At 46.1% G+C, this 27,233-nt stretch overlaps 1 protein-coding gene across 1 annotated transcript in view; it reads left to right on the forward strand.

The window, feature by feature from the left end:
* The window catches only part of LOC121591778, a 133,808-nt gene that overhangs the window by 353 nt on the left and 106,222 nt on the right, over positions 1–27,233 (forward strand). The window contains exons 2-3 of the mRNA XM_041912708.1: positions 3,329–3,595; positions 15,097–16,331. The gene's annotated coding sequence lies outside the window, so the exon portion shown is untranslated. The remainder of the gene's footprint in view (positions 1–3,328; positions 3,596–15,096; positions 16,332–27,233) is intronic.

A 27,233-nucleotide genomic window follows, 5' to 3' on the forward strand; every position in this document is an offset into this window, starting at 1 on the left:
AGATATTTAATCTTCCTTCATCCAAAAGCTCCGTTCGCTCCCCAACTCTCGCTCCTGTACACTCCCTCTCTCTCTCACTCTCTCTCGCTCCACGCTCCACCGTGGTGGGTGAGCTTCGGTGAGCTTCAGTGAGCACGCCTAGCGCACAGCCCGTTGCGTTTGGAGCTAGTCGAGCTACAGCCCAAACGGCTGTACGTTCGGATGCAGAAGACGACAACCGCGAGGAAGCTGTTTTTTTTCCACCGATGATCCGATCGCTTCGGAGACAGGACCGCAGAATGTTGAACCGTGTGCTTCACCAGTGTGCGTGACAGTTGTGTGTGTGTGTGTGTGTAAAAAAGGAACCTCACAGAGTGCGTCATTTGCCGTGGCGCAAGAAGGGCAAGGGCAAAGGGGCAAAATGGAAGCAAAAACATAAATATTTAATCGCTGGCTGACTGCTGCTGGAAGTGATGGTTCCACGACATCGACGCATTCTACGCGCAGGCAAGCGGCACAGCCAGCCAGCCAGCCAGCCAGCAAGCAGCGCCCTGCTTCCAATTTTGCCGAGCGAAACAACAATTGAATATTTGATTCAATTTGCCCCGAAGCAGCCGTGTGCTGCCGTCTTTGGGTGGTTTTTGTCTCAGTGTCTCGAATAAAGACGGGGGGGAAATGGAAGCAAAAAGGAAACATAAATAAAGCAATGAAGCAGTGCGTGTGTGTGTGGGCTTAACTGATTATATATATACACACACACACACATTGCTACGAATTCTAAGAAATTAAATAAAATGTGCTTAAGCGTTTGAGTGCAAGAGTTTGCTGTGAGTTGGTGGAAAGCGGATTGTTTTGTTATAAAATTGCAAAAATCATCAAAAAAAAAACGCTCGTCACTTGTGTTAAAGCACCGGCGCACACACATCTATTAAAGCAACACATTTGCAAAAGCATGAACGTGGATATCTGTGTCGATGTGTGAAATCTACCCTTTGCTTTGCTCTGATGAAAGTGAAGCATTCGGAAATGAAATCGGAACGGACGCCTCCCCCACCCCCGCCCGTGCGAAACGACAATGAAGATTGGGTCAAGGATGAAATTCAACACCCAGCGTACCCACCTGGTCGGAAGCGGTTATGCCACCAAAACGTCCATCAAATTATGTGTGTGTGTGTGTGTTTTTTTTTTTTGTGGAAAAACTGGGCGAGAGAGGGAGAGAGAGAGAGAGAGTGTGGCGCACTTTGTACCTTTTCTACCTTTCCACTCCATTCGATATAATTAGTGTACGGTGACAAACACGAAAACGTCATAACGAGTGTGTGTGTGTGTGGTGGGGGCGAGGGAAAGGCAAAGAATGAAGCTTTTATGTTCGATACCGAAAGCAGTTTGTTTACCATGTCCTTTTTGTTTGTCTTTTTTTTTGTGGGTGTTGAGCATGGAGAAGGTTTGTTTGCCTTTCGTCTGCCGCAGAGACTGAAAGAGAATCGTTGCGCTGCAAAATTAAGCCATTCGCAAGACATGAGGGCAATCTTGTATATCAGATGGTTAACGCAAAAAATGGGACGCATAATTGTGACTACAAAAGAGAGAGAGAGAGGCAGAGAGTGGAAGCACTGCTGACTCTACCCACCGCACGGCACCGATTCCATCACAGGGCACACTCCGCTTCAGATGCTGTTGTTTTGAATCTTTGAAGCAATTCCTTCCTTGTGTTTCTGTGCACGTGTGTGATTGTGTGGCTTACAAACCCTTCCTCCACCCTTATCCTTCACCTGCGACGTTCCGGTTCGGTGGTGCCGTACTCAACCACTGTTCGCAAAACCGCTCGGCAAATGGTGTTTTAAGGTTACATGAGTTTTCCTTCACTGAAGGTCATAAAGCAGTCCATTATCTGTACGTGTGTGTGTGTGTGCGTGTTTTCCCCTGCGAATAGAAAACCTTCTCTCTCTCTCTCTCTCTCTCTCTCTCTCTCTATCCCTTTCGCTCGTGTGCTCTCTTGCAATAATATCACACAGACACACGCAGCTTGGCAAACGTTTGGCTGTGGCGTGTATTGCGTTTTTATTTGCGGATGATTCGCAGCTCGCCATCCTGCTCGCACACAATTTGTTTTTATTTTGCTCCCGAGTTTCATGCTTTCATGCAACACACACACACTCACACACTAACACAAATAAGTTTGATTAAAGCATGCTTCAAGTCAACATGCAGTTTTATTTCCATTCATTTGTTGGCATTTTTTGTCGTTGCGCTTTCCTTTTACTTCGATCGAATCGAGTGCGTTGATGGGAGCATCATTTTCCCTTTTACCCTGGTTTAAGTGAAAAAGGATGTTGAATACAGATCTATACGCGTGTGTATGTGTTGAAATGGATGATAACCTTCGTGTGAAATGGGTGAGCGTGTATGGGTTGCGTTCCGAATCAGCTGGCTTTTTCCGAAGAGCGAAACCCTCGAAAGCAGCTGCGTTATGTAAGCTTTTGCGAGCGAAAGCTTTTGTGACTATTGTGTTTTTTTGTTCTTCTTCAACACGCTCACTCTCTCGCATACACACACACACACACACTCGCTCTCGCTCTCTCTCTCTCGCTCACAGCTGTTTCGTGTGCTGCTGCGGGTGCTTTCCCAGCCATTGGGCAAAAGCGGAGCAAGTAGCGAGTCGGTGAGGAGCCCTGATGAGGAGCTGAGCTGCCCCGACGGTGAGGGCATTCGGGTTTGCATGCGCGCCTAGCAGCATCCGCAAAACCTTCCCGAGAGCAAGAGAGAAAAAGGGAGGAGAGAGAGAGAAAATGCTGTGAGCATTTGGTCACCAGGTTTTCGGGCACGACGAACGGCACGAACACAAAACACTGTAGGAATGGAGATGAAGCAACAAAAAAACGCATCTGTATGTGTTTGCCCTTGTGTGTGTGTGCTTGTTGTACGAGTGATAGGAAAAATTGTCATCCCCAGCACGGGTGCTTGGGCAGTGTGAATATGCTACTCGGCCGCTCGTTGCTGGGGCTTCTCGGGCGCTGGATGCAGTTCGACGCCGTGTGCATCTGCGAGTTCGTACGACCCGTGTGTGTCCTAATGAAATGTCGTGTGATTAAAGGTTGTTTGTTCGGTGGCACATTTGGAAGACGAGAAGAGGGTGGAAAGAATGCGCCAGAAAGCGATGTTAAATTCGATTTGAAGTGTACTGGTGTGTGTGAGTGTTAATGAATGAGTTAATCAGTGGATGGTGATGCGAATCTATGCAAAACGGGAAAAAATTAATGTGTTACAGTTTATGATTATTAAATGGTGGTTATGATTGGTTTCTTCGAATGCTTAATTGCTTTATTCTTCCTTTCTTTTCCCTATAAAGTGTTTCTAATGCAGTAGCAGTGTTGAACAAATACTGAAGTGAATTTACATCCTATTACTCTTGACGTCCGGTGATGAAAGTGACCACACACGAGTTACCAAAAGCAAAGCAAAATGTGAACAAAATGTAATTTACGGTTAAGTATTGAAATCCCAAGCCGCGGAAGAGTGTATTTTGTTCCTGTAAAAACAAAAAAAAAGAAAGAAAGAAATTTCTGAATGCTTCGAACTGGTTTTCGAGTGAGTTGCTGCTTCCGGAATAAAACAGGTAATGTGAAAATTGCTTATTTATGCCTTACATCCTGTGTAAATCAAATTGCCAAAAGAATCCAGAATTTTGCATTTAATTTGTCAATTTAAATATAATTTAGTGCAAGCAAACAACAAACTATAATTTATGAGCAACAAAAATTGGTTCAAAACGTTCACTTTGTATTGGTTTATGAAATTGTTGATAGATTTTCAAATTAAGTTGAAGTGTTGGGAGGAAACAATTTGAAGGATTGGAGGGAAGAAGAACGCTCCAGTTAACTGAGAAGATTCAGTGCCCACTTTTACGTTAAATGGGAACGAATGGTTGTTTCCATCCAACAACGGACGGTGTACAGTTACAGTCGGGGCTGTTATGGTTGAAAGTTTCATTGGAAAGCCTCCGAAGGTTCAAGGTTTACATTTCCAAGAACCAATGGCAAAAATGTGAGTCTGTGTATAAGTGCTGTGCTCTACAAAAAGCCTCATCTACTTCCAATTAATTGATGGTGTGATCAGTGAACTATTTTGTAATTTTTACCCAAACACTCGTTCGATAGCGCAAAATATTGCTTCGCCCAAAAATCTCTCCGCTAAAGTGAATTTTAATCAACCTTTTGCTTCACGCTACCTTTTTTCCAGTGCAAGCAGTGTTTGCCCTGTTTCTTCTGCTTCGATTCACCATTTTCAATTTACCAAACTTTCCGGGTTGACATTTGTGTGTGGGCCGAACCGAGGGAGACATCCTTCCCGTTCGCTTCCACTGTTCCTGCCGCTTGCCTGGTTATCCCATTGGGCCGTCGTACATATTTAGTTCAAAATGAGAAATTCTTATGATTTCCTTCCGGTTGCAGCTCGGAGGTGGCACGTAAACAGCTAGAAGGAATTTTCTGTCTCTACCAAAAAAAAAAAAAAAGAAAGAAATCCATCCAGCAAGGTTTGCAAGGGAATTGGCGCCTGCTCTTTCCGGAACGGAGCGCTCACACTTTTTGGGTGGATTGGGTGGGTTGCGCCCGCCAGTGGTAAAACCCATCAGCGAGCAGCGATGCAAAGAAGCATCGGGACGATATGGTCACGCGGTAAACATGAAAATATGTTGGCATCGGTCCCTTGGTGCCGGGGGGTTTTTTTTTCGTTTGCTTCTTTGGTTCACAAGATGGCGGGCGCCATCAGGGCACCTGCCCGTAGCCCGCCGGAGTGGACGGAGTCTGTGCCAAAGTGGAGTATATTTGTGGGAAAACACACAGGCACACATGCACAGTTCATACAGTTCATGTTTTTTTTTCTTCTGCCGCCTGCTAGTCCCTTGCGGTGGAAAGTGCACCAGAACGCACAGCAAAAAAAAAAAAGAACAGGAAAAATGGCAAGGATGAGCACAATTTATGTTTGGTGCGTGAGCGGAGAGATGAATTATAAACGATAGCACGTGGTTTGCCTGACGCTTTCCCCTGTGCTCTTGGTTGCTGCTGCTGCTGCCAAAGATGATCAAGCTGCGAGCTGGGAACCAAAAGAAAAAGGCCCCCTTTTTGTGGATTCTGTTGAAAAAACGAAGGAAAAATGAAGCATTTTTCGTCACACCGACGCAGCACGGTAGACGTCGGATGGGGGAGAAAACATTGCAAAAGTTGCCGCCGATCGGAACACTCAGCTGAACGCTGCTGGCATTCGGTTCTTCGGTTTATTTCTCAGTGAATGAAAAAAAATAAATACCCCAAGTTCAGGACAGGGGTGGAGGATAGAGAATCAATTTTGAAAATTAAAAAAAATGATGGCAAAAAATCGAAAGTGAAGATGAACGACTGAAACGACCCGGGTGAGTGAAAGAGTAGAGCGTCGACCAAACTCCCCCTTCTCAAACAAAAAAACCAACCGACGGAATGCATGAAAGGCTGAAAAAAGGACCAATCCGATCCTCGATCAGTGTCTTCATCGTCGTTTGGAGTAGCTCTTTTTTTTTGCTCAAGCTTCTCGAAGCGGGGTGCCGTGCGGGGTCGGGATTATTCATCTCTCGAACAACCCACACACACACACACACGACTCGTTGACGAAGCACGTGAGGGGGAAAAAAAGCCAGCCCGCACAAAGTGAATACGAATACGAATCCATTTGCGCTCCAAAATGCCGCGTGCTGTGCTGGGCGAATCGCTCACACGCTACGTACGTGACGGGCGCCGAGCGTTGGAAGGCAGTTGCAAAATTTATGCAAGTTATGCTCGAATGCAATCGAGATGAATTACGATGCGAAGCTGCGTGATGTAAACGCAGAACAAAGCACATTCGCACACTGAACATCTTCACATGCTGTGCCGTTCGTGGCTCCACTAGCTCCGCACTCCATGCGGGTTTCGGTCTTTTGCACATAAACACATCCATAGGGGCATTCTGGGTGATGTTTCTGCTATTTTTTGTACACCCCCACGGTTGCTTTGTTTTGTTTGTTTTTTTTTCACACTGCTGTCCCCGGTTTTGGCATTCCACTTACGACTTCATAGAGCAAATATTTCATCGCCTGATGGTAATATGATAAGACGGACAGGGTGATAGCGAAAGAATAATGCTTTTTACGTTTGTTTGCGCTCGGGAGCGTTGAGTTCACAGACGAGTGTGCTTGGGGTGTGTTCTAGCGCCTTGTCATTGATGTGTGTGTGTGTATGTTTATAAAGGATAATGTTTTGTTTGAAATTCTAAGGTTTTTTGTTGTTGTTGAAAAAGTCCTTTTAATTTGTGATTAATCTTCATTGTTCGCATCTCAATGTTCGAAGTGTTTTTGCTTGCAAACAGCTACATTATAGTCATTAAATTATAAATCATTGTTTTATACAGTGTATGGGCTTTTATCATGGCTTTTTACCTTTTGGTATGAAATGTGAATTCAATTCGAAGAAAAACTGTATGAAAAACATATGTTTGCATACTTTTAGGCGTTGGATGAAAGTTGACAAATGGTTACGTACAAATACGCCTAAATCGCTGCAACTCAAAAACAAGAAAGCTTCTAGTCTAGTCTTCTGAATCTCCTGCCACAGATACCACGTAGGCACAGCATTTACATGAATATGTTATGTTTCATCATATTTATGTTAACATCAATTCATTTTTAAGCTTTATGACCCAAGCTGCACTCGAAAATAGTTTCAACCAGTGCACACCGAAGTATCGATTTGCCTTCCCGTGATTAGGTCAAGGTATCCCTTACCCAGCAACTAGCAGGTTTTGCAAGCCCATCACCCTTACCCCCCTCATTGACGTGTGTCGTTTTTTCCCCACCCACGAGCGTCCTCATTGTGAGGAAAAAATAAAAATGAAAACCCGATTCCCCATTACGATCCCTTCCGTGCATTGTTGGCAGTTGCCAATTGGAGGTAAATATTTATTACCAACATCCATGCGACTGTACGGGAGACGGAGGTAGGTGCTTCGGATGATTGTGCCACGCTTCCGCCCATGACAGTGACACAGTTGCACTGTGCTGTGTGTGTGTGTGTGTGTGTTGGCTTTGGCCCGTGAGGGTAGCGAGGGTTATTTGTTTCGTTGGCTCTTTACGTTTCGTTTCGCGTTGGCTTTCCTTTCATGCTGTCCCCTTCCGGGGATGGGAGGCCCGATAGGACAGCATATGACATCCGTAATCGGAACAGCCCGCCTGGGATACACCTAACCCGTGCCCCGCTCCACCAGTGCAGCCACCGGTTGTGGATCGATGATTAAAAATAGCATACAAACAGTCGAACGGCACCGGCCGAACGGCTGCCAAGGGCATTTGGATCGAAGCATTCGCTAGAAGGAGGTGGTGCGGATTTTAGCAGGACCTGTTTCGGGCCACATTCTGTACTGATGATAGAAAAGATTTATATTTCCTCTGTGAATGTGTGCTTGTGGCTGTGTGTCTGCGTTCGCGGCTGCTCGAGGGAATTCCGATTTCCAAGCGCCCGTCGGAAGTAGAATTTTGCGGCAACACAAAAAAACAAGGCTGCGGGAGAGGGCGCAAGGGGATTGGGAACTGGGCGAAAGACCGGGGCGGAAAGTAAGCTTAACTGGTTTTTGGCTTCATTTTGCACCGCCACGGGGCAAAAGGGTCCGTTCGCTTTCGGCTGCAGCCCGGATCGTTTCGATTGAGCGGTCAAAGTGACCGGGCCGAGTTCATTTTTCTTGTGCACATTTCACGACCGATGCTGGCCACGGCCACGGGAGTTTCCGTTTCCCGGCGCCTTTCCCAAAGGGGAAGAGCACACATGTATGAGCACGGCACAGGATACATGCGCGGCGAACAGCGTTGGACACGGGCAGTACACATGCGGGATCTCACACATCCATCAGACCGAATCGGATGCGGATCACAGGTTCGCACAGAATGATAAAAATCGAACCCGGAGTTTGCAAAAGCAGCAACTATAAACACATATGAGCAAAAAAAAAGAAAAAGAAAAAGAAAAAAACAAGAGACAGAGCAACAGCGGTAGATCCCGAACGAAGTAGGAAGGTTGAGCCCGGGAGGAAAATGATTCACTTTTCGGAGAAGTATCGTGCAAGCCCTCGAATGGAATGCTTGGTGTGTGCGTTCGCGGAACCGGAACTCGAAGTTGCTTCATTTCTCGCTGGCCGGAAGTCATTATCCGTGGCGTGGGGACCGCTTGGGGCATTGGTGGGTCGGAGGGAAAACGGGAACAGAAAGGTATTTAGTTCAATGCTGTCGGCGGGGCAGATGCTATGAGAGATCACTTGATGCCAGGACGGGTTGAGTGTGTGTGTGTGTGTTTCTGTGTGGTTCTTTCAATCAGCAACGAGCGCACGAGCGCACACATCATGTTGATGCGCATTGCATTTACGCGTTCAGCGCTGGATGCACCATAGGTGCAGGATAATTGTGCACGTTCAATCGGTTCAGGTTTATCGAACGAGATGTCGATTCATTGAAGGGGAAGTAGTTGTAGACAGCGTTTAGTGAGGCGTTTTTTTTTGCAACAAGTCTAGATGTATAGTGTGTATTGCGCTACTGAGAAGTCCGTTGCCGATTGCTGCGCTTTTGTTTCTAATTATCATGCAATTGTATTTGATCTAGCCTACATTTAGGCGTTATTTGTGCGTGATTGAAGCCTAGCAGAGTGCCTGAAAGTATGCCAACAGTTCAACTTGTTAATTATTTTGGTGTAGTTTACTTTTCAGAAGTAGCAATAGAAGTCGTAAAATGATTTATTTAGGGTTTAAACATACAACATGTGTTTAAAATGGGCAACTTCCTAATCGTTCTATTAATACATTTCTTTGTATCTTTTTGTGACTTATTTATTGACTTTGACGACTGATTTTTATATTGATTTATAAGAAGGATAGTTTACTAAAGATAAAAGTAACATAATAAAACTGCGTTCAGATTAATATGTTTTGTATAAATAATATTTTTTTGGCTAGAAAACACAACTACTGAAAATAAAAAAAGGAAAAATTTAAACATTTTAACCCTGATTTTATAAAAACAGATGATCTTGTTCCATATTTTATGTTTGAAATATTTCCAACAAAAAATCACTTCCTTGATGCCTTCATTCTGAGCATCATCTCTTACAGATTAAGTGATTTCATCCTGTCCACGTGGGTGTGTGTGTGTGTGCCTGGAACATCTTCGTTTGAAACCCAACCATTATGCTTCATGATCCGCCGCTGGTCCGTAGTGCTGTGAGCACGTTTTCCAAATTTCACACATCGTGCTTCGACTCGAATGAAAATGGGTTGTGCGTGGTCTTACCCTTGATCTTACGACGATGGCAGGAAATATAGGTTACATTAAATGGAGAAGCGAGCGCGAGCCCCCTCTGCCCAATGTCCCGCCAGTCTTGCGTTAACGTTTGTGCTTTACGCTGCCCGTTCGAGGTAGAAAGAGCAAAACTAGCGCCCGGACGCGTGTGCTACGGCTCCAAACTGTCTGAAATCTGCGATTGAAGCATGTGTACGTATGCGTGTGTGTGTGTGTGTGTTTCTATATCATGTTATGCACGATGAAAGGGACGCTGAAAGTGGGTGGAATATTTCACCGACAGTCCCATCAACAGTCCAGCCCCAAAGCCCGTGGTGCCCCTTTCGCGTCTTTGCGAAAGCGCCCGCCCAAGAATCGTGCGTTTCACTGTTAAGGAAGCGGAAAAAGGGCCGGTCTGGCCGGAACAACAACCAAAGGCGAACCTTTCGAAAAGTCGTTCAATGTTATGATTATAATCGTAGCGCGTCAGAAGGGCACCGCTAAACAAGGGCAAATCACGGGAAACGGGACGCTGGCTTATTATGACGCCAAGACGGGATGGATCCCTTTCACGCTCGGTTGTGATGGTTTGCTTGGACAAGCGGCAGAATTTGTTCCTTCCAGCAAGCCCGCTGGAGCGTTGCTGGATCTTAATTGCTATTGGTCAACTTTTCACCACGGGAAGGAAAATGGTGTCGCGCTTGTATGCTTCGGAAGGAACGTTTTGCAAACGGGACGCCCTGCACGAGGACGGTTGTTAGTGTGTTGTTGTTATTTTAAACACAAACACCGACGCAGCACAATTTTATCGTCCTGTGAACGGTTAGCCAGGGGGGTCGAACTTAGGTGGCCATATTTTGTCCTTCCCATTGCTCTGTGAGCTCCATGTAGTTGTGGGGTGTGACTTGTATGGCCTGGACCGGCTCGAAGCGTTTACCGGAGAAGATATGAACTGTGTTTGAAGGGCGAGAGTTTATGAAGGGAAGGAATTTACACCAATTAGCAGTATTTATTGGGGTCGTTGCAGGAGTTGTAGAAGGGCAAACGCAAAGGACCGTAGGGTAGAGGGGGGTTGCTTTCGAAATGATATGGTCGAATGCCATTTGGCTAGGAAACATCATCATCATCATCATCATTATCGTCAGATAATAACATTGTTTCGATGGGCAATTTGTGTCCAGTTAATAAAGGGCTAGAGGAGTATCTTGATGACAAAGCTTGCCTTCTTTTCTGTGAGTTATAAACTGTTCAGTTAAACGATTGAGTCCCTGAACGAAATGAGCGCCTCTCGTTCTTCCTTATTAGTTTGCAGTGGTTGATCGATGTAGCCTACATTTAGGCGCCAATCAATTGTAAAACATCGTTATGAAGCGCTGTAGAACTAACTTACTCCAACATTACATGAAACCCCTACTGCACAGTGCTCGAAAGCCTCGATGTAGGGAATTTATTACGTCACAGCAACAAACACGCTGGTACACCAAGCATGCGATTCAACCGGTCAAAAGGTGAAGTCATTGGCTTACGGCATCATAGCATAGCAAAGCGTGGGTCGTTTGATCGGATCGGGTTCGGAAAAAGTCTGAACTTTCGCCGTCGAACGGATTTGTGGAAGCTTTGTGGCGTTACACGTGAGTCCAAGCGAAGGGAAAACGACCCTTCGTTAGGGACGTATCACATATTTGTATTTGCCGATCGGTCAGCCCGGTGCAGCTCCGTCTAACGAACCGTGTTCTTTGAACCGTGGCCAAAACGTGGGCTTTTCTTGCCCATGTTCGCAGCGCAGCGTTGTTGTTGCTGTTGGAGCGCAAACCGGAGATTCATCCAAACGAACGTATTTTATCTGTGCTCCGTGGTGGTGCACACGCTGCAGCAACATTTCCTGTTTTTTTTTTGTTGCATGTAGTTGTTGTTGTTGTTGTCCACTGCGGACACGCTTTGTGTCTGCCGTGAATGGGATGGTGGGATGAAAATTTTCGGTTTAGTTTGACCTGTGCAAAGGTGGTTCTCCTGCTCGTTTCAAATCCAACTGTAGGCGTTACGACAACGTATCGAACAGTTCCGCACGGCTTGTGGGAAGGGGTGGAAGCTGGAGAAGCTTTTTGAAGTGGTAAACATGTTTATCCTGCATCGTTTGCCAATGCTGGCCGGTCGTGATGGTGAGTGAAATAACAGCTGAAGCCGTTTGCAAACGATGCCCTCAGCGTTCTCAGCGCGTATGTTTGCGTCTGCTTTTTCTCCCATTGCGATCGGGATAGATGCCATCGCGACTAGTTCGGAAGCAGAGAGCATATTCTAGCAGGCAGACGACCGTGGGACAGATTTACTCGATAAAAGAAGGACAAAAAAGCATGGAAGGCATATGATGGACACATCAGAGAGATCATTGTGGTCGGGATCGTTGGAGCTCTTCAAAGCGGTTGCGGTTCATTTCGGCGTAAAAGCGATTGATTCGATTTTGAGACCGTCTCGTTTAGTTCATTTCCCGATGGAATGGTGTTAGTGTTACCGAAAATTTTAATTAAACACTAAGTCACCTGATTTGCTAACTGAGGGTTGCAGGCAAGTGTGATGCAGAAAATGCTTGCTCAGCGCCTGCCCATGCTCTGTTTCCAGCAATTCCTGTGGAGGCGCCCAGTACTTCACAAAGGAGACGCCCGGTACTTGACGTCAACAGCAACGACGTGCAGCAGAATCGCTACCGTTATTGTTGTTCCAAAAGCGGGCCTGTTATTTACTTGACATCTTCCACCACATTGCGCAACGAATTTGGCAAGAAAAGGGTTAAAAATTTCATGCGAAAATAATCTTCCAACGTCCTCCCATTTTGCGGCTTGCGGTCGTTTATTGTTCAGCGTACAAATACACAGCTCGTTTTGTGCGTTCCATCGCGCGTAACATGACACTGGTGCTTGTTTATGTGTGTGTGTGTGTGTTTGTGTGAATGTGAGCATTTTTTCGCATATGTTCCACGCGCTTATGCATGACGAGTATCGTTTTGTCGACGATGATGGGTTGACGTTTTATGCTGGGGAAAAGCGAACGTGAGCAGCTTGCAATGTAGGCGAAGCAAACAGGCACGAAAAACCCACTGTGCTAGTTCCGGTATCGTGTTACAGGGTGGGCATGTGTACTGTTAAAATAAATATTGCATGTTTGAAAGCACTTTTCAAATTTTTATTTTTTGAGAAGCCTTTATGCTCTACCGGTTGCAGATAATGAAGGGCATCCGTAGTTGAAAACGGAATGTGAACGGTTGGTTCAAGTCGAGTATTTAGTTACACATCAATTTATTGGTTTGGATTCGTCAAAACTCTGTGAGCGATGGAAACATGATATAATTCATTGATAGAAAGATTTGTTTTACAATCCAAATAACACTTTTTATTATCAATAGGGAGCACGAAAACAGCTTGCTGCACCAAAATAAAGCCGTTCATGTGCTTTGAATCATATTGCTGTGTTTGCATTATTTAATTTTTCCACAAGCAACTCACATCATATGAAATTCCGTTTCGAGCACCGGAAGCCGAGCCCATTAATGACGATTGTTCTCTTAATTAGAGCAAAATTCATTAACGAAACATGTTCAGCAATGAAAGGGGCCTACCCCATCCCCATCATTGGATGGAGCTGGCGTTGTGACATTTTCCGAATTCCATCCCACGGATGGGAAGGTAGGGGAACTCGGGTTGCAAAGGTTAAGGTAAACAAGCGAAATGCGTCGAGCAAAGTGAAACACACGCGCGCGCTCGCACGCCATCGGTAGCGTGTGTGCGTGTTTGATTTGCTAATTATTATAGAAGACTTAACAAGCGCGTGGCAATAATATAACAAAGCAAAGGGAGGAGCATTTGTTGATATTTCCAAATGATTTTAACATAAGGTCTCTGCTCGTTGCATATAAAGAAAGGGAAGGAATATTTTATCGGCTGTAAAGCTGTTCATTGCTAATAGATTCACTTTCATGATACATTATTTAAAATTTATTTTCTTCACTGGCCTTTACAGCATCCTTTATAACATCGAAAACCCTCCCCCCAAAAAAAAAAAAATCAATTTCAAAGAGAAAATTAAAATGGTTCTATCAGCGAACCCCGTCCAAGCCCCGACTTACTGGCTTACGGATAATTAATCGAATTCTGTAGCGTCATCCATTAGTGCTCCGGCGGTATCGGCATTAAATCGTTTTTGTTTTGGCTCGTCTCCTGGTCCGTCCTGCACCTCGCTGCTCCAGCCGCCCGAGGACCGATTCCAGCTGGAGTGTTCAAAGTGTCAGGGACAGCACTCACACCCCGCCCCGCCCCGCCCCGCAAAAACGGGAAGATGGAAATTCCAAACACCGGTGCGTTTGGATCCGCTTTATCCGGGATCCGGCAAACGATCGACTGATTGACGCAAATTAGAGTTCAATTTTGTGATTTCGCACCGAAATCTGGCACCAATTTACGATTGCAAGTTTGCACTGGAAGAGGGAGGGGGAGGCGAAGGGCAACAGCAGTTCACTTGATGAAGTTTGTGTGAGTTTAGTCATTTCCATTAGGATTAAATGGGCAATCCAACGGCAGCAGCACTGCAATGGATGGGCTATTCGAGCGAATGATTAATTGGAGTATTTGTGGAGCGCTCTGAATGGTTGAAGATGGTATGAAATGCAAAACAAAAAAATCAACTGGGCAATGCAGCTTCGGTAGCTGATTTAGTTGAGTTGCATTTCCTGTGAGCGATTGGCCAGGGGTAAAGCGTAGAATAAATAACTCCACCGCCGTTTCAATTAACTGATCAAATTGAAGGCTTTTAGAGTGGCGGGAAGTGCTTTTTGGAAATAAAATAAAGGAAGGAATAAAGAAAGTGATAAAGGAAAGCTTTTTGCTGTTCTGTTTCACTGTCATTATCAAATGGCATTCGCAGAAAAGTAGATTAAAAGGCGCTTGGAACGCTAAATTAATTGTTTGTCCCATTTTTTGTTTTGTTTTTGCGTTCAATTATCTTTGCCAATGAAGTGATCTTCTCTCATCAAAGGTTGTTATGTGTGATACATCAATCATTCGGCAATACAAATGTGCATTTCCCGGTGGCTTTTGTAAAGCGGCGGGAAGAAAAGTAGCCCAAAAGCAGCGGCCGAACGCTGCTTAATTATCCGATATGATGAGAAATCAAACAAATCCGTTCAACACACCCAACCAACATACCATTTTTTTTTTACCATTTTAATGTTTGTTTGCCTCTTTGCGTGCAGTCTGTGCCTCACACTGGTGGACAAACGGGGAAGGGGACACTGATGATGAGAAAAAAAAATCAACACCGACAGCGGATTGATGAAATGTGTTTCTGATTTATTCATTACCGCACCGGGGCGCGGCTGATGAAGTGGAAATGTTGCATTCCGGACACAGCTTGGAGGGCACACACACACAGCCGCACACACACGCACAAAAGGGTTGACAGATTTTTCCGGGGAGCTTATCCGTACGACAGCCGTTCGTTCGTTAAGCTTTAATTCCTTTCCCATGCTTTCCCCACCCCGGAATCGACCCGGCGGGAGAACGATGAAATGGGCAGACCCACGGGTTATTGTGATTGGACACTGATGAGACACTTTTTTCCGCAAAAAAGAGGGGTATTGAGTGTGCGGGATTGAACGGTAAAACATGCGATTTTCATTACCCATAATGAATACATAGGGCAGACTTTGTTTGTTCTTGATAATCGTTTGAAGGTATTTGCGTTTGGATTGATCGAAAAAAAAAAAATAGTAAACCACCTCCATTTGTTTTGCTTTTTAATTACAGCTCAGTCTTTCACCACAGTGTGTGTGTGTGTCTGTGTGCGTTCCCGGAGGATGGTTAATCACGAGCACGAAGCACGCAAGGGTATATTGATGCACTCCACATTGCCACATTGCAGCAGCCGGCGCCCAGCTGTGGTCGAATTTTAATCAGCAAGCGTGACAACGACATCACCAGCAAGACCGGTAAGCTGATCGGAACTCATCGATGCGATGTAATTGAATGTGGTGACAGTGTGTGTGTGTGTAACCTTATGCAAAAGGGAAGAGATCGATTTTTCCCCTCAGGAATTTAAGCAAAACTCCATCGAATGTACCCAGTTTGTGAAGAGACAAGCAATACCCAGACTGAAAGGAGCGTATTGATTGAAACCCGAAACCCTCGGAACAGTGCGTTACGGTATAGGTATCGTTTCCAGCACGTTAAACACTCTTCTAAACAAAACCGAAGAAAAAGTACGGGAAAATTCGAGTGCAAAGTGCAACCATCGTGCGTATCGCTTGTCTCCTGCGTCTTTGGCTGTCTGTAAGCGAAAAGGGTGTGACCGCTAACCGCCGCATTGAATTCCATCTCGAGTCCCCCTTTGCTCACTTTCCGAGCAGTGGTAAATGTGAGTGTGTGTGCGTTTAAATCAGTGGCAATAGGGAATGGGCACCGTTTACCATCTTGCCTGTCCGCGCGCGTGAGAGGAAAAATCCAAGCAATCCGGAACCCCTTTTTGAAACGGTACAACCATGCAGCGCGTTAGTGTGTGTCCCTGATAAAGTGTGCACGTGTGTGTGTGTGTGTTGGAGTGTGAAAAAGTGGGTTGAGAAAATGGTGAGGTGATATGGTTGATGGTTTGAAGTTGCAGGCAAAGCGAGAAATAGGCGATCATATTGTGTGCCCAGTTTCCCAACCCAACCGGTTCCTGTAGCAACGGTGTGTTCCTCGGTGCAGGATGAGTGCGTTCCCCGGTGACGGAGGGTAGTGGAGGAGCCCTCGAAGAAGAGAGGCGTGTGTGTGTGTGTTTGTGTGGCAGTGAGTGTATGGCGAACGGGATAATCTATTAAGTGGATTTATTATGGTTTAAATAAAGGATTATTAAGTAGAACGGTGATCGGTTAGGGAGCAGCATCCTTACACCACGAACAAAAGGTGTATCAGAGAGTGAGCAAGAGAGAGAGCAAGAGAAGAGAACGCAAAGGAAAGGCAGCGACGGTACCATTGCGTTGGGAAAAGCTGGAGGAATTTCAAAGGTAAGTTGTACATGTTTCCTTACCTCTAGTGCGGTAAAACCGATCCACATCCCATCGAGCAGAAGGGGCGTTCGAGTGGTGCTCGGGTGTGCCGAGCTGGGATAAACCGTTTCTGATTGATTAGCAGTCACGGGAGGGAGCGGGCTACGTAGGGTTGAACGAGAAACAATCAATAAACGTTGCCTTTACAGGGTTTAGTTTTTTTTCCCCTGTTGTGTGTTTCGATGGAAGTTTTGCTCTTTTTATGCGGCAGCGATCCTCTTCACTAAGCGTGCCGAACTCTTTTCCATCCCAGTTGAGCTGTCTGTGTTGTGAGTGACGTCATAAAAAGCTGGTCTATTATACCACGCTCAGGGAAAAGGAGCAAAAAAGAGCGAGACAGAAAGTAAAGAGCAAACACAGAAAAGCCTGCTTGCTCCAGTGGCAGCAAAGTTGTTCCATACGGTCTGCGAAATCAGGGAAACTTTCTCAGCCCCTCAGCCCAACGCCATTACGCTCGTAAACGAACACTTAAGCTAACCACATTATCGCACATTTAATTATCAATTTGTACAGTTACACAAACACTCGCTCGCTTTGTGGGGGCCTAGCCGCCAGGACAGAATGCTACAAGCCGCAGACAAAGTGGGTACAGACACGGAAACGGTGTCTTCCGCACCTGGAGGAGATGTTTATTTGCCCGATAAGACCGACACGTCTTTCAGGGACGGCGCATTATCCACCCATCTGGGATGGCAGCCGTCCCAGTCTCTCTCTCTCTCTCTTCTTCCCTCTGCATTCCCGCACGAGGTGATGGATCGGTGGAAATTATTACGGCAATATTTGTCAGGATATTATCATCGTACGCTCTGACGCTTCACGCACAATCGCACAAGGTCGAAGGTTGGGTGCGTACTGGCACCTACCTTGGCAGGGCTGCAGCAAATAGGAAAATTATCTTCACCTACAAGATGCTTGCGGGTGTGTGTGTGTGTGTGTGTGTACCATCAGATAGTGGGTTTGGGTTGGGCAAGCTGCCGGCAAGCTGCTTTCAATGTTCTTGCTGCTCTTGTGTCTACTGTTGACTGATTGCTGATGGCTTCTTGTGTTGTGTGTGAGGTTTTTCATTTTCCATTTCCTTACTCACACACACACAAAGGAAGGAGAGCATGCTGGCCGAGATTTGATGCCCCCATTTTGGGTCGGTTCGTTTATCCCGCCTGGAAACGGAGCTGCGGAACGATTTGCGTAGAATGCTGTGCAGCCTCGCCGAGCCTGTTGTGCTTCCAGTAGCAATAAGCTGGCAGCTAGCGCACTGGTTGACTGGTTCGGGGTACACTTGACCGAGCGAGACCGGGCCCAAAAACAGGCTCCATGGGCGTAGTATTCAATTCGCCCTCGATTCTTCGCCGAGCGTCAACCGAGCAAAATAACCTGGCCTAAAAGCATTAGCCAGCGCTCGTTCCGTTCCTGACCACGGCAAGGCAAGAGGTGGGTGTTCCCTTGTCTACTATCCATTTATTATACTTTTTGCCTTCTGCTGTGGGCCTGTATGTGTATGTGTGTGTGTGTGTGTTCGAGCATCTCTTGGGCCCTGCCGTGCGCAAGCATACATTATGCGGTTCCCGATGTTTTGCAACTCGCAAGGGCAGGCCGGTAAGCGTTTGCCCCGCGCAGTGAAGGATCGAGAAGGGAAGCGTAGCCACTGGCGGCCTCGGAGGGCAAAACAAATTCAATTTATTCTGACTGATGCTACTGATTGGAAAAAGAATAACTCAACGCACGGGATGAAGTACTTAAACTCTCCGAGGATGTGGAAAGGGCCTTTTTTTTTTTGGAGCTAGTACTGCTGTGTTTGCGTGAGTCGCCTCGGGCTTCTTCTTGCCCCGAGCAAGATTTTCGTGTGGGAGATGATGGTTTTGACTGCTTGCTTTTTTTTTGTGTTCGCTTGCTCTCGAGCACGCTGAAACGTCGGAAGGCATCTGTCCATCTGGCACGCGGCAAGGTGGTGTGTCTTGCGAGTGGGAATGTGAGTGGTAGGAGTGTGATATCATCCGCCTTAGAGTGGTGGTACAGGCCCCGAACGCACCGAGCACCAACGTCATGCATTTGGGCTGTGTTTGCTCCGAAAATATGGCCTGTGCTTGATTGAGCGCAAAAAGGTAAGCACCGAGGGTTGGGACGGGCGAATCGCTTTTCAATTAACGGAACGGGGATGGTTTTACTAGGCTGTGAGAGCTGGTGGATAAATTCTAGTGGAAGTAAGACCACGTACAGTGGATACGTCAAATCTGATAGAACAGGCTCGTTTGCAGTAATGTTTCCCACTTACCAGAGCAATTACTTCATCAAGTGGTGTTCTATTTCGGTTTATTATTCCGTTACGCGTTCAGCAATGCTGTCCGATGGACGTTTATCGATTATTTAGGGGAAGGCTTTTTGCAATATTTTTTCCCCAGAAATAGAAAATGGTGTGCTTTCCGAGCTGCTAAATATAAACACGGCTGCTTGTACCCATTTCGCAGTGGTTCATTGGCGTGATGAAGCGTAAAATTCCTTTTTGCATTGCATACCCTCAATCCACGTCAAACCAACTTCGTTGTGCGGTTTGCATACATTTAGGCGCGCGATTGCATTACGACCACTTCAATGCTTGCTTGGTTGGTCAGCCAAAATTCGAACCACGGTGTGTCTGCGTGTGTGTAACGATCGGTAAATTTAGTCTGACAGCAAGCTGCTTGACACCTGGACAAGCGGGATGTTGTAAATCGTTTCCATACATCCCGTCCGATTAGCGGCGTACCGCCCGGTATGAGATTAGATCACAACAACCACACCTGTTTGGTAGCCTTTCCCAGACCCGTCCAAATCGACCCAAATATGTTCCAACCCATTTTCACGGAGTTTATGTGTGTGTGTTTGCGTGTATATGGTAAAGCCTCATCATCGCACCCACTGCTGATTGATCCAGGCCGCTCCGGTTTGGATAATGTGTGTAGGCAATGTTAGGAGGACCATCAAAACCGGCTGATCGTTAGGCTCATCGCTGCCCCGTTCAGCTTTCACTCTTGCCCTTTTGTTCCCTTTTCTTCACTCGCCCAAAACTCGACGCAGCGACCGGATCGGCTGTCGGCTGATAAGAAAATTGAAATTGACAGTGAACATGATGAAAACGGAAAATGGAAAATCCGGAATCGGAACATTTTGCGCCGTGATCCAATTTGTAGCGATCCAGGTTTCAGGGGGAGTAGTGGCTTGCCCGTGTGTGTGTGGATGTGTGTTTGTTCAATGGTGTATAACGAGAGCATGGCCGAGAAAAAGGGGCATTAAATGTCAGCTAGAATAAGAATTACAGTCCTTGTCAATGGGTGTAACACAATCAAGCTGTTTGTGTCTTTTCTCGTAGGACAAAGGAAGGAACGGGGGCCCTAGTTTTTGCTTTTGCAACACAAAAGGGCATCACAATCATGCCAGGCTAAAACCATCTCGCCCATCCCTCCCTCGTAACGGTCGTAAACAACGCCCAACGCATATTTGTGGTTGATGTGCTCGAGCTCGAAAAAAAAACAGGGAAAATGGAAGCTCCTAGCCTTTTTATTACTACCACCAGCAGCAGAAACTCAACCATTTTTAGGATGGGAAAGGCTTAGGTCCAGTTCCGGCTTTACTCGGTGTTTTTTTTTGGGACCCCCGTACCCCAGTAGCATCAAAAACTTTGACCTCCTTCCTCCCTGATGAGTTGTGTAGTGTTGTTTATTGTTCTGCTTCCTCTTCGGGCTTCCTGCGCTGTTGGTGCCTCTGTCATGTTGGTACAACTTTTTGTTACACTGCGCGGCAGGGAGTGAGCGGTTTCCCCCATTTTCTTTAGGGATTTTCCTCATGCCATGGGGTAGGTAATTGTGTTCTCCTGCTCCCCGTAGGTGGTTCATATTCAATCGAAAACACATGGCAAAAAAAAACGCCACAAGGAAGCACGGTGGGAATGAGATGCCTATAAATCAACAGCATCGTAAAGTTGAATTGTGTAGGCCCTCCTCCTAAATAAATCAACAGGATTCACAGGACGCTTGATGGGAGGCTGGGATGATGGGATTTGGAGCGGTTTTGTGAGTTTTCTGTTTGAACAGGTCGCTTCACCTGTCAGCACGGCTGCTGGTTGGTGCCGCTTAAAACTGCTGATCTGGGATTGTATTTTATCCCAGTTTTAGGGATTTTGCTACTGTGACCGTGTCCATTCATCGTGCCACCGTGAGGTGGTGCAAAAAACAAGAAACGGCACTGCAAGCATTTCCTTCCCCTTGAATGATCATCCTAATTTATTGATCATAATTTTGTATGATTTAGAGACACGGCACGGTCTCTAATTCCAATTCGTTTCATTCATTGGATTTTGTGAAGATAAGAAAAAGAGATTCAGAGAAGGATAGGAATGAAAATCCTGCTTTTACAGGAATCGTACAGGAATCTAACTCGTCTTCATAAACAGTTCCTTTTTCATACTCGCACGGTCCCATTTCCATATGGTTTTTATGCAGGAAGGCCATAAAATTAATTAAGGACATAACCATTTTCCTCCTATTCATTGTTTGTACAGCGTCAACTGTTCACTCCCTCGATGATAAACGCTCGCATGACAACGAGTGCTCAACCGACCGAGCGATGGTCGCACCGAACGACACCAATTCGATATTATTTCAAGAGCCGCCCCTGCACCACGTGTGTCATTCGCACAAAACCATAAGACACCATCGACCATAAGAGCAAGCTCGTGCACGCTTGCAGTGTGTCCTTTGGTCTTTCGAGGGCAAACGAAATCGTAAGATTATGTGTCCCACACACCCCACGCCACCGCGCCAGCCAATCACGGCATTAAACGTGCTGGCCCCATATTGCCATTGGCCCGAAGCGCCGCATGGTATATCGAAAGAAATTAACAAGAAACGAGAGATCCGACAAGAAACTCCCGAGCGCAGGAAGGACTCATTTTATTCTATTAGCATTCCAGCATGCCCGTCCTCAACCCAGTGTCCCCCCTCTCCCGTTCTCACAAGGTTCATCGATCAATTCACGCCCTCCCCCCCCCCTCCCCCCTCTGGCGGTTGTTCAACGCGACCGAACGTCGTCGTCCGATGTGTTGCCGAGGGTTGCTGCTTATGCATCGATAGCGCCATCATGATCATCGCTCGTCATCAACCGTTATTATGGAGCAGCTTAGGGAAGCTAGTGCACGAGGGAGAGAGAGAGAGCGTGTGTGGTTGGCAACAAAAGCATTCCTTAGTTCGACCTTTCGCAGCGAATCGAAGGAAGAAAGATTGCCTGTGAAAATGCGACGATGCCGGGCCATATGTTTCGTGTGCGTCTTCCACCAGCCAGAGGAAGCGCTCTCGTGTTAGTTTTGATTCATTTGCACTCGTTATAAGATATCGCTCGGCTGTGTTTCTGCCCTCGAAGACGATCCGCTTTCTGTGGGACCTGTGGAGTGGGCAAGGGAGTGGGGCGGGGGAATACTATAATCGTTTAGTTGGCACCCATAAAGTTCGTAGCAGAGGGTGTGTTACCGCTTTTCGGTCCGTCCGTTTTGAAGAAAAGCAGAGTGGTGCTGGTGCTTTATGCATTGACATGCCGATGGATACTCCATCCACGTCTGAGGACAGTTCTCTGCTTGAGTCGACAGCAAGCGTTACATGGTGAGCGTGTGTGTGTGTGGGGGGGGGATGTGTGAGCGAGCAAATGGAACACGACAGTCGGACAGCCGGCCGGAGGCTCTTATGTTTGGCCGTTCTTGCCCGACCACAGCTCACAGCAGCACCGTTGCATTGTTCTTAGACGGCATACGCTTATGCTCTGCTCATATGGCCTGCGACCGAATGCGACTGCCCTCCGGGGGAGGGGATTGCGCAGACATTAGCAGCTCCATAAAGCACCCTTGTTTCGGTGACAGTGACGGTGGGGGATTTTTGTTTGAATTTCGTTTTCTTCGTTGGCTCGTTTTGTGGATGCTTTGTGCCGTAGCCGTAGTACCTTGCCTTGCAATTTATCATCTTAGCGAAGGGATAGAAAGTTGCTCGGTGTGTTCATTTTTACTGCCAACCCTGGGCTCGTTGGGCTCTTGCAGCAGGAGGAGGCCCGGGGGCAGCTCGAGAAGTGGTACGCTGTTTGACGTTGTTCAATAATTCAAAGAACCAGCAACACCGACCAGTCGCTCCAGTGGACTATCTACTTGCAGTGGAGCTAGTTGGAAGTGTTCCCTTTGTCAAAACTGCACAACTGCATCTTCCTGTCAGTGTCTGTGTGTGTGTGTGTGTCTGTCATGTGGCAGAGTGTTAGTTTATCGACACATTCGAACGCCCCGAAACCCGTTGACCCCGATCGATTCCCCTTTTGCAGCAGCAAAATGGCACTTAATTGTGTCGAGATTGATGAAAGTCTCAAACAAATCTGGCACACACACACTCATGCAGGAGGAAGGCAGGAAGGAAGGGAGGGAGTCAAGAAACATTTGATCTTCTCAAACAAGCGCATTCGTGTGAGGCGCTGAATGTGGGAGATAATTGGAAGCAAATGGAGAGCAAACCGGTGGAAGAGAGAGAGATTTTAGCCAGAAGGGTATATATAGAATATTGATGATTGTGAACAAACAATGGCCATTTCAGGTGAGATTTGTGTGTGTGTGTGGTTCTTTTTTGCAAACATTGTGCATAATTTAATCGACAAACGGAGTTGATTTTAGAAGGTGTGTTGGGTGGTTGTACAAAGCAAGCTCGTCTGTTTGTTGCACTTAAAGATAGGCAACAAGTACACTGTTACGGTCTTACGGTCTTGTATGCTGATTCAGTTGGGTAAGATTGAAAGCTGTTAAACATTGGCATCAGTAAGTGTGATGTTGGAAATATAAAATCACCACACTAAGAGCATTCTCATTGATTTGAGCTATTTGAACAACCAACCAGCATGTTACAGGGTTTTCCAATTGAGTTTAGACTAGCAGAATACTTTTTTTTGAATAGTCGCAACAGATTCTTGACTGGCATCCTCTATTTTGGACTACGAGCAATGGATTATTGACTAGGAGCAATTGATTTCAGCAGGCCAGTTGCTGGCGCGGAGTGACGAGATTGTTTTTAGAGGTTATCGCTAGGAACTCTAAAGCAAATACGGTACTTTTCTGTAAAAACAACTTTTTTGTTCACTCATAAAACTCATTGAATTCCAATTTTATGGTTGAATGGTCAATACTTAGAAAAATATTTGATTTTGGGTTAGAAAATTTGAGTTTTAGTGTGCTCAATTGTAAACCGATATTCGATCCAAATTCGATAGAACTACAAATGGTCACTCTGAAAAACTTGCTCAATCTAGCGTATGGTTAGGTTATGCCTCTCGGTCCACTACTGCATATTTCAATTCAGCCGTTAAATGCTTTTGTGTTATATTGTGCATTCATAAAATGTAAACAATAGTACCGAAAACCTATCAGATAAAATATCTGTTATTTTGTTGATGATATATGATGCAGTAAAACAAATGCTTTAAACTAGTCGACGGATGAAATTAAATATTATCCACAGATTATTATTCAAGTCAATCTGTCACACCGGGTGTGATAAACGCGACGCTCTTAGACTGTCATGCAGGGACCTGCTGAAATCAATTGCTGCTAGTCAAAAATCCATTGATCGTAATCAAAAATAGAGGAAGCTAGTCAAGAATCTATTTCGACTATTCAAAAAAAAGTATGCTGCTAGTCTATACTCAATTGAAAACCCCTGTAAGGGATTGATTAAAACATTTCTATTTGCTTAGGATCGGTTCAAACTATTCACTTCCTGTTGCTAATAACATCAGCTAACTGCCGACTCAACTCGATAAGTTAAAAGCCATCTGCTGAAAACTGTCGGTAAGATGCTCTTAAGATAGTAATTCCTTTTCTACAGTGTTTGATGTTGAACATTCTTCTGTACTGCAATAATATTTAACTCAATGTACTCCTCCAGTCGGCGTTTAGCTCATAAGTTTCCAGACACCAGTCACTCAACAACCAGAAATGGCACTCGAAAAAAATGCCCCAAAGCATGTACGTTTGAACATCCCTCGAAAGCACGAAAAAGTCTACATCGAACACTTACTTACATGCAGAGCATCGATCTGGTGTATGTGTGTGTGTCCTGTTCGTGCAACTTTTCTTGCAGGATAAAGAGCGTCACGTCACTTGGTCGTTCCAGTTTGCACAAGTTAACTGTCACGCTTGTCGGCCTGTGCTGTGCTGTGTTGTCAGTTATTCGCAAACGGAGTTCAACTCACTTGAAAGTTAAATTGATCGATCCACTTTTTCCCGATCGATTTTTCTACCCCTATTCCGACGTTCCCCATAGCTGCAACCTCTTTCTGGCGTTTCCTTTCTGCCCCCTTTTCCCATCGGTAAATGAATATTTTATTACCTGCTTATGACGAAAAACGAGTGCAACGAACACACACACCTATGGAGGTAGGGAATACAGTACACAGACTGTGTATTTTCTCCCTCACACACTGGTCTCGAATTGGGAAGCGAACCAGCACCAATACCAATCCATCATTATCCCCCAAACAGCGGGCAGGGAGCGAGTGTTGCCATTTTGCCTGGTTGCGAAAATGCGTAGCAATAAATTTTATCCGAATGAGTTGCTTTTACTCAGCCATGAGTTTTGTCACACGCTTGGGGTGATGTGGTCGTCCGACGGGAGGCCGTGCGTACATTTATTACATCATGAGCAGCAGCAGCAGCCAAGATTACGCACCGAAAGTCACCTTTCCCGGGCACGTACTCGGGCGGCACTGTACATGAGTATGATAAATGAAACATTTCAATCACATTCATCACCGGTCCAGTGCGGGGATAACGTTGCAGGTGGGGAAGTGGGAAGGTACCCTGTTCCTGGTCCATTCGTTTCCAAACGGGGGAGAACCAACATAGATCAGAATAGCCCTAAAACCAAAAAAAAAAAGCTGCACAAAACACACAGCCAGGGGTTCATAAATTTGTTGGAAACGCTACGGAAATGGGGAGAGTTTTGCAGCTTGACTTGCCATTTTTCTAATGAAGTGACCCCGATTCCCAGCAGCACCAGCTGGGAAGATGCTTGGTGCTCTACAGGACTGGAGGAACTTATTGAAATTTATCCCCATTACAGCGGGAAAAGGGTGGAAATATTGAACCGAGCCAAAGCAGTTGATCTCTGTACCGGCATGAGCGGAGCACAATGTGATACCGGGAAGGTTCCTCACCGACAGGCAAGTAACGTAGTGCAGGAATGTAAGCACGAAAAAGGAAAGAAAAGCACACCGAATGTACTGCAATGATTTATTCATGAGTACACATCTTGTGAACGTAAATAAGGAATGTGTTGCCAACGCGCCATGCGGCTATACAGCGATCCCACGAGGAGGAAGAGTAGGACACAATGTCCCCCGAACCGGAGCTAGAGCGAAGAGTTCGAAGGATAAGCCCTTCTGTTAGTCAGGGGATAAAGGCGAAGCATGATGGAAAGCTTCCCTCGTTCGTTCGGAGAAAGAGTGGGACGATTCTGTGATGAAGTGGCGAAGATTAATGAAAAAAAAAGGAGTCCACGCTAAAGCGGACAACCAGCAGCGATGGTTGACTATGGGTTGACCGAAATTTAGCGAAAGGATCCATCTTTCCTTCCCCTTCGTAAAGATGAAGACGGGGTACGCAGGACCGGAAAATCGCTAATGAGATATAAATTATGTCCCCAATTAAGCAAGGTCGCAAGGTGTTTCCGGCCAAGCCGAGGCCCAGAGAGAGAGAGAGAGAGAGAGAAAGAGTAAGCGGAGCCAAGTGGGTTGAGTTGGGTTTGGAGAGTAAAAGAGGAAACCCATAAAATGAACCATTAAATGAGCATTTTTTTTATCTGGTCGCTGTGGATGGGTGATCATGGCGAAGGGAATAATAAGGCAAGAATCTTTGGGTGTGGGCCAAACGGAAGCATTTTCTGTGGCTCTTCCCCCCCCCCCCTTTTTTCGGCCAACAGAGAACGATTTATTGCGGCACTGTGAACTGTGAATGTCAGAATATGAGTGATAGCAGGGGGGGGGACTCATTGGGAGACTCAAGATGGGGAATCGAATGCTGGAAGGAAACATTCCCATTCTCTGATTTCTTCCGGAAGTCATTTTTCCTGATTACTTTCTACGTTTGTCAGTGTGGTGAGAGCAAGGGTGTGTGTGTGTGTATGTTGTCATAAAACAGAACGCTGTGAAGTGCCCAGACCCTTGTGAATCAACTGTAGAGCATGATCAAAAATGAAAATCCATTACCCTCTTGTGACCGCTGCTCACTTGAGGGAAGGAAGCGGGTGGTTGCTGAGCTCGGAAAGTGGCCGAAACTGAAGCACGAGCGGCTTTCGGCCACGAACAATAGCTGGCAATAAAACAAATTGAACATCTTCAAGCCGTTTGTCGAACGGCCCCTTTTCCTTTGAAAGGGCAAGAGCGGCCAGTGCGCGGGCCGAATTGGAAGGATTGAGGTGGAAGAACACGAGAGAAAGGAGTGCGACAAACAATAAAAAAAAAACACTACATCCCCTACGTCCCTTGTGTGGGGAAGTGGGGGGGGGGGTTTGCAAACGGGTGATCAGGTGCGACGGAGAACACTCCAGGGACAGCACGGCACAGCGCGTGATGGGGTCGCTTTGTGTGCGCTGGAATTGCGTTTTTGTGTGAAAAATGTCGACACAGTCCCGGTGGGGTGTGCTCGATGGAAAGTGAAAGGGCTGTTTTTCTGTGAGCGATAAAGCTCCCTCACGGCAGGACCACGGCGAGGTGCACGACGTATTAAAAACAAACTTGAAAGTGAATAAAAGTTGTCCGAACGAGTCACGAAGGAGCGGCATAAACTGGCGGTGGGAGATCTTCTTATGATTTGTT

Source organism: Anopheles merus, chromosome 2L, assembly GCF_017562075.2.
Source record: "Anopheles merus strain MAF chromosome 2L, AmerM5.1, whole genome shotgun sequence".
Classification (NCBI taxonomy): domain Eukaryota; kingdom Metazoa; phylum Arthropoda; class Insecta; order Diptera; family Culicidae; genus Anopheles; species Anopheles merus.